An 8,655-nucleotide genomic window follows, 5' to 3' on the forward strand; every position below is an offset into this window, starting at 1 on the left:
ACCGCCGCCTAACCCGATCCGGCTCGCCAATTCAAGGTTGCAATTCGATCGCCAACAGGTTTGCATCACTATTATCGCGTTATTTTCTTAATTTGCATGTGATTATCACTTTAAGTTCTTATTTTGCATGTGGTACCTCTTTAGGTTCTTAATCTGCATGTGATACCGCTTTGTGATCTCATTTGGCATGTGGTACCATCTCATGTTCTTAACTTGCATGCGATACTATAATTGAACTCATAAACATATTCGAAGTTTTGCATGTGAATTTAAGTGTGCCTGAATATTGTGAATGCTGAACCGTATAATTATGTATTGAATGCCATAAGCCATGCCGCAGGTTGAGGTCATACTGTTCTCAAACTTCAAACCCGTGGCCGCTCGCTAGCTCATCGCTAGGCGAGCCTGCAGCGAGCCTTCGCTAGGCGAAGCAGAGGCGAACGAGACAGGGGCTGCTTTGTCTCTTTGTTGCCCATTTTATGTTTATCTAATCATGATTCTGCATTATTTGGCTTAACTTCCTGATTGTTATATTTATTTATGGGGCAATTTCCAATTGTATTTTGCCTCAATGCTCTAATCCGTGTGTTGCATGATGTAAAGGCTAGCATACTTCCAAAGAAATAACCGGCTAGGCATGCCGCTTTAGGTGTGGACATTCTTGAGGAGATGGTTTTTGGATGACCTAAGTTTAATATGGAGATTCATCTTGAATCACCAAGCTTGATTTTTAATGTATTGATTTCATTGATTTCCTGTGGACCTAATTACCTAACTGATTACGGCTATTTAATTAATTGTTAAAATCCGGACTTTAAATAAATAACATCGGACCTCTCTTTATTACCCCACGATTACGTAATATGGTCATGTCCCGCGAACGTGGGGATACACTTAGCAAAGACCCTTCGGTTAAATCATCATAGTCCCTCGGATGTTGCCTTCGAAAATACGATTTTGTCCCTCGATGACCCTCCGGTATAGCCTACGGTTAAATGATGATAGTCCCTTCGAATGCTAAGGTATCCTCACAACTGTTGCCTTCAATGACCTATCGATGACCCTACGATGACCCTTAAACATCCCAAGGATAAAACTACTTACTTCTCAATAGTAAGGACAGTTTTGCCCTCATAAGGATAAGAAATGCCCGGAAAGACCTCGGACAGGTATAACCTTAATTGCTCATTCATGACAAAAAATGCTTTTCACACCTCACACCTTTCAAACATCTTTTGGAAAATCACCACTTAGCATACATCCGTACTAGGATCATTGCCGAGTTATATTTTTCTAAACTACTTTCAAAAAAAAAACTATACGGGATAACCACTTTGTATACATTCATGCAAGAATCATTACAAAGTTAAATTCTCGTTTTCAAAACATCTTTCATACATTTCTCAACCACTTTTTCAAACCTAGAAAACATAAATGATTGAGCAATTAAGAGCCCATGGATAACCATGGATACAAAGGGTGCTAATACCTTCCCTTTGTATAAAGTACCTCCCGAACCTAAGAATCTAAATTAAGGTCTTTCCTGTTCTTTTCCACCTTTCCTTATTGGATAAAAGAAAAGTCGGTGGCGACTCTTGCTAACCGCGACATTGCGATTACAAATCCGATAAAGTCCAGTTCACCGTATGACACATCTCAAAGTCCTAATGCTAGTTGATTGAAAATTTACATGAGTATGGATGATATTAGGCCACACCTTTTGCATATTCTTTTTGTGTTTGGTATGTTTCATGAGCATAGTCCATTATACTATGTCTCTAACATGCATTAACACCAAAGTTCTATTGCCCGACCTCAAATAGTTGTGACTTCTACATAAGACCAATTACGATTGCTTAACATAACGCTAAATTTGTGACATAAAAGGCATAAGCATTCTAGTTAGTGAGATTGTAAGTCTACCCTCTTTCATGGTATTGTGTGGAAACTTGGCCTTCTTTCCTTCCTTTGGAAGATGTTTTGGTTCAAGGATTCATGCTTGTGATAAGTGGGTTGAGTGTTCTCCAAAGAATGTCTTGAAATGAAAAGCAAAAACAAAACAAATACTAACTTCTAACCAATAAGTACTAACTTTTAATTTCAAGCTTTTACTTTAATGCAATTTACTTTTAGCACTCTACTTCATTTGCCATTGTTCATATCATTCTAATTGTTTATGTTAATGCAATTTTCACTTTTTCCATTTGGACCATATTGTGTGATATATTTTGTTTGTACTTTGCTTGTTTGTGTGGTCTTTGACCATTAATGTACATAATAATAACAAAAACCCTAATTTTTTTTTGAGTGGACTGTTGGCTTGATCTTGGACAAATGGAGTTAGAATCTAGGCAATCTTCCTATGCTAAAGGACTTGGCCAATGCCAACTTGCTGAGAAATCAAGTGCTTGCAATTTGGACTTCATCTGATACATCTTTGAAGACATCCCTAAGTTCCTCTACAACATGATCATTGTGAAGCTGTTATTTTGAACCTGTGACTTGTGGAATTCATCTGTTGCATGGGCTATTTTGAAGAAGATCATGGAATGGATAAGTTTGGATGTAGCCATATTTATTTGATGCTTTGCTCTTCAAGATAATATAATTGTGCATTTATGTGTTTCTTGATTATAAAAGTCCAAGGGAATTCTGGGTTTCTTTTGACATTCTTGTCTATTGGATTGCTACCCATCTGGTCAGATCTTTTCAACTCTAAACTTTTAATTTTGTACATAGGATAGTCTCTTCATATTCTCCCCATTTCTTTAATTTCAAAATCTCTCCCTCCATTTTTCAAAACCTTCTTTGTGTGAACTACTTTTGATCTAAACTTTGATCACTTTTGCAAAAAGATAGAAACTTTGGCCTCATGCCATTGCATTTTCAAGCTTCTTTTCTTAAATCAAACTTGTAAATAAATATAATTATACTTGACTTAAACTTTCAAAAATCCAAAAAGAACTAACCCATTCAAACTATTTTTAGGCCTTTGTGCCTTTCAAACTTTATTTTTGTTAAAAGCAATGCATCCATTTTGAAATTTGTATCACGAACTACGAGGTTTTGATCCCTCATTTTTATGTTGGTACGTAGGCACAAGACTGAAGGTCTTGTCAAACACAAAATTATAATTAATGAATTCTTTTCTCATCCCCCCATTCTATTTGATTGTAAACATCACTTTATACCAAGTACATATGCACACAAAAAGGGCTCCCTAGGAGTACCTAAGACACTTTGGATGCTAACACCTTCCCTCTGTGTAACCAACCCCCTTACCTGTAATCTCTAACATTTTATTAGTTTTGATTTGAAAACTTCTTACTTTTGGATTTTGTTCGTACTTTTTTCCCTTTTCCCTCGGAAACAATAAAAGCGCGGTGGCGACTCTTGTTATTTGATCTCTAGCTTATCCATAGCTTGATGATCATGAATTTACCGCTATACTCTGCATCATAATTTAGTATCTCATTTGAATTTTTGTAACCTTTAATTTTTATATATTAATAACTTTTTGTTACAACAAGGTTAACAACAAACATCACTCCAACTTAAACACACTTAAAACCGAACATGTCTGAATAAACAACACAAACAACATATATCAAAACATATAAAAATACTTAACCACAACATTTAAAAACAACATTTCTAACTGATTACAAGAATCAAACTGATATCATTTGGTCCAAACATCACTTCCCTAGTATCCTTATACTTTTTTACTCGCACCCATCCACGTAAGACTTCGAGTCTATCAATAATTCTAATTTTTCCGTCTTCAGATATGTTTCCATCTAACCAACAAACCAACTCCTTCTATAGTTGCTCGAAACGACAGATGTCCCAGAAGAGCATCTCCATTGAAGGTTTACCTCTCGAATAAATCACTTTTCCATAGCGGCGACGAAGACAAACCATGTTTGTAATATAATGAAAAGAGATGTGGAAAAATGAATCACACAACACCTCTATTTATACAAAAAAAATTACATAATACACGGAGGCGCCAGACCAATTGGCGTCTCCTCTCATTTTTTACACATGGGCCCCAATTGGATTGGCAACACCATGTGTTGTAGCCAATTTAATTAACGCCCCCTCTTTAAAATTAAGGTATGCGCCAATTCATCCGGCACCTACATCTTAACGTTTTTTTTGAAAGTGAGATAGTTTGGGAATTAATCTGAAAAATGAGTTATTTTGGATTTCTTTTTGAAAAAGTGGGTTATTTGAGCAAAAAGTTCCTCAACTTAGACGAAAAAGGGTTGTAATCCCATTTTCTTTTTTGGTTAGTTTTTTTCCTTTATTTTGTTTATTCTTTTTTTTTTGTATGGTTAAGTTAATAAAATATATTTTATAAATTAAATCTAAGTTAACTAAATTAATTAATTTAATTAGTTGATTCTAAATTAATTAATTTGGTTAATTAATTATTATTAAACTTAATTAATTTGTTTAATCATTTTATTAAATGAATATTTATCATATTTTTTGTCATTTTGTTATATTTGTTCCTCTCAATAATTCTCTCATGCATACATTTTATTCATTATGCTTTTTGTAAATCACATCTTATTATCTTTTGAATAATTGTCTAATTAAAATAAGTAGTAGCTCTAATAAATAAACCTTTCAAAATGTTAAAACCTTCGTCCAACGCCAAGTGATCTTTTTTTCTCAAATTATTTCTAATTCTCGTTCTATTTCAAGCGCAAATTAAAACCTCGATCGAACATCGAGTATTTCATCAAAATCAAATCAAAGCACTTAAATTATATTTAAACAATATTTCTTTTTGAGATGAAAATGAGGATGATCTCGAGCCTTCGATTCCACTTCTGAATTGTTTGGGGTACGAGTTCCCTTACTCGATTCAAACAATTGTCATATCTTTAAAAAACTTCTAATCTGATCAGATCAAAATCATTTTCGCAATAACTTATACGAAAAAGGGGATGGTCTCGAGCCTTCGATTTTTATCCTCGAATACTTGGATACGAGTTGCCTTACTCGGCCATTCGAGTATTCATCGTTTATCTAAAATAAATTAACTTTATTTAATACCATTTCATAAAAGATGAAAATAGGGAGGTCTCGAGCCTTCGATTCCTCTCCCCAAATACTTGGATACGAGTTGCCTTACTCGGTCAATCGGGTATTTTTCATCCATTCAAAATACTTTAATATTATCTAAGGGGGATGGTCTCAAGCCTTTGATTCCTCTCCTTGATTGTTTGAATGTGAGTTCCCTTACTCGACCATTCGAGAAATCGACATCCAACAAAATACTTAACCAATCAAACCTTTTGTCTCACCCCTGTGCGATCTAAAACCTTTTTTTTCACAAACGAACATTGTTTAGTCCCTTCAAATACGCATATAAACATGTGCTTAAGCCTCCGCTGAGAGTAGGCAAGCCAATATTTAGCCCTTAGAACGCGGTCTAAACACTTGTTCATTAAAAAATAGAAACCAATAAAACGTATCCTTCCTCCCTAACTATGAATCTTTGAGTTCCTCATTATACCCGAGGATACTGTCATACCCTAAAGTTTACCCTGAGTTTTTCACTTGAATCAACATAGCATAATTGATCCATTTTGTCGGGAATTTCATCAATTAAAACCATTTATCAGGGTTCAGGTCAAAAGTCAGGAGTTATGACATTTTATCTTGTCTTGATACATTCATTGATCCATCTATTGATTAAGAAGTCAAAAAATTCTATTTCTTAAAATTAATGCATCGTTCATTCCATTGCATTGTGTTGGAAGAGGTTTAGAGGGTGACAATCAAGAGTATTATCGTCATCTGAATCTTGGTAGAATTTAATTGTGATTAGAATTAGAAGAAAATGGTCCAAGAGCGATTTATTTGCATCTAATTGTCTATTCACAGTTATTCAATCGGCAATTCAATATATTCCCAAGACGTTTGCATTCTATCTTTGTCATAACATACATTTTTGTTCTGCATAACTGTTAAAATATCAATCGAAATAATTTTTTGGATCTACAGACAGATCGTTCAAATCGTTTCTCAACTGTACGTCAAATTAGCGGGCAAAAAATTTCAAAATTGAGTTGCCAGACGTCAGTTTTATTGATCAACGGTTCACGTAGTTTAACCTGGCATGCTCGTTTTAATTTTTCGACTACTTTTTCGATCGCATCTTAATCATTCTGAGTCTTTTAACCAGTCATTTTTTATTTCAAAATTTGATCAAAACATGTATGTTTCTGAGAAGTTTATTTCATGTTAATCATTTAATCGCATTCAGTTTATTTTTTTGGGCATTTTTACATCCGATTTTTTATCCATTTTCATCCATTTATTTTTGTATTTTTATCAAATGGATTGATAAAATTAATTAGAATTATTTGTATTTTAAAATTCAATTTTAGTTTATTTATTGATTTACTTTAATTAAGTAGATTTTTAATTTTTAGTATTTTTTTGTTTGAATTTAAGAAATTGTTTTAATGGTGAGAAAGAAAGAAATTAGATTTTTTTTATTGCTATCCACTTTCTAATTGACTTGTGTGTGTGTGGAATTGGCCACACAAAAGATATCTCCAATCCTTCCATAGATGAGTGACACATGGCCGAAGAAAGAAATTTTTTTGTAGAAAGGATTTTCTTCTCTTCTTGTGTGTACAATGCAGAAAAATGAAATTTCACTCTTCATTTGTTGAGAACCTTTATAGAATTGAAACTAAAAGTAAGAACTAAATAATTAGACTGAACGGCTCAGTTTTTTTAACTACAACATTGGCTTAAATAGCCATTGAATACACGATGGGGAACTATAACTGAAATCAATCAATAATGCTAAAATAAAGGATGATAATGCTAAGTGGTTGCTAAAACTAAGTAAAGCAGAATACAACTAAAAGTTAAGTGTGTCCTATAAATTAGGACTTTTATTCTAACTAAAAATTATGGATGAACTCTTTCATTCCCTCCCTTAAACTAAATGCTCTGCAACAACTAGTTTATGTTAGGAATTTTACATACTCCCAACATCTTTCTAAGCTTCTGAAAAACTTCAAGCTTCAACGGTTTGGTCATTATGTCCGAAACTTGATCTTCACTCCCGCAATGAACTAGTTCAATTTTTCCCTCTTTAGTAAGATTCCTTAAGAAATGGAATCCCACATCAATATGCTTGCTACGACCATACATAACAAGATTTTTAGATAGCTTGATGGTTGAACTATTGTCACACATTATAGTTATACCATCTCCATGAGAATGTCCCAACACCTCTAAAATTCTCTTCATCCAGATTCCTTGACAAACACATGTTACAGCAGCCACAAACTCGACTTCTGTTGTTGACAAAGTCACGATAGACTGTTTTTTTGAACACAATGAAACAACCCTTGAGCTCATTAAAAACATATAATTAGATGTACTCTTCCTATCATCCACATCTCCGGCATAGTCGCTATCTGTAAACTCTAACAACTCACCATCTCTTCCTTTCTTATAGTGAAGTCCATAATTCAAAGTCCCTTTTAAATATCGAAGTTCTCTCTTAGCCAACAGTAGATGAATATGCATTGGTTTGACCATATATCTACTTATGAGACATGTAACAAACATGATGTCAGGTCATGTGGTAGTGAGGTACATTAAGCTTCCCACCAACTGCTTGTAGTATGTTTCTCTCAATAGTTTTTCCATTTCCATCTTTACTTACTTTAAATCCTGGAACCATTGGATTGCTCACTGAGTTGCTTTCCATCATGCCAACCCAATGCAAAACTTCTAATGCATATATCCTTTGATATATATATATATATATATATATATATATATATATATATATATATATATATATATATATATATATATATATATATATATATATATATATATATATATATATATATATATATATATATATATATATATATATACCATCAGACTTTTGTAACACCTCTATCCCAAGAAAAAACCTCATCTTACCCAAGTCCAGCATATCAAACTCTCTTAACATAAAGCTTTTAAATTCAGACATCATAACTTCACAATTTCCAGTAGAAATTATATCATCAACATAAACACTTACAATTATAAATTTTCCTTCTTTGCTTCTCTTTGTGAATAGTGTCTGCTCACTATTACACCTCTGAAATCCTTCACCAATGAAACATGCTTCGATTCGACTAAACCAAGCTCGTGGTGCTTGTTTTAATCCATACAAATCTTTGTGTAACTTGTAAACAAGATGCTCACTGCCCTTTTTTTTTCACATCCTCTTGGTTGTTCCATATAAACATCCTCACTCAGGTCACCATGGAGGAAAGTCGGCTTGACATCCAACTGAAAAATCTGCCAGTTCTTATATGCCGCTAGAGCGATAATCATTCTCACTATATCCATCCTTGCCACTGGTGCATAAACTTCTATGTAGTCCATGAAGGTGAGAAAAACAAAAAAGGGGGGTTTGAATTGTTTGGAAAAATAAGCGCTTTTTCAAAATGAAAATCACACAAGGATTTTATACTGGTTCGCTTATAACACAAAGCTACTCCAGTCCACCCGGCCGAGGTGATTTCGCCTTCAACAAGGACTTAATCCACTAATCTTGAAAGATTGATTACAAACAACGTCTAAGAGAAAGATCTCTTAGTCCTCTCA

This window comes from Lathyrus oleraceus, chromosome 5 (assembly GCF_024323335.1).
Source record: "Lathyrus oleraceus cultivar Zhongwan6 chromosome 5, CAAS_Psat_ZW6_1.0, whole genome shotgun sequence".
In the NCBI taxonomy this organism is placed as follows: domain Eukaryota; kingdom Viridiplantae; phylum Streptophyta; class Magnoliopsida; order Fabales; family Fabaceae; genus Lathyrus; species Lathyrus oleraceus.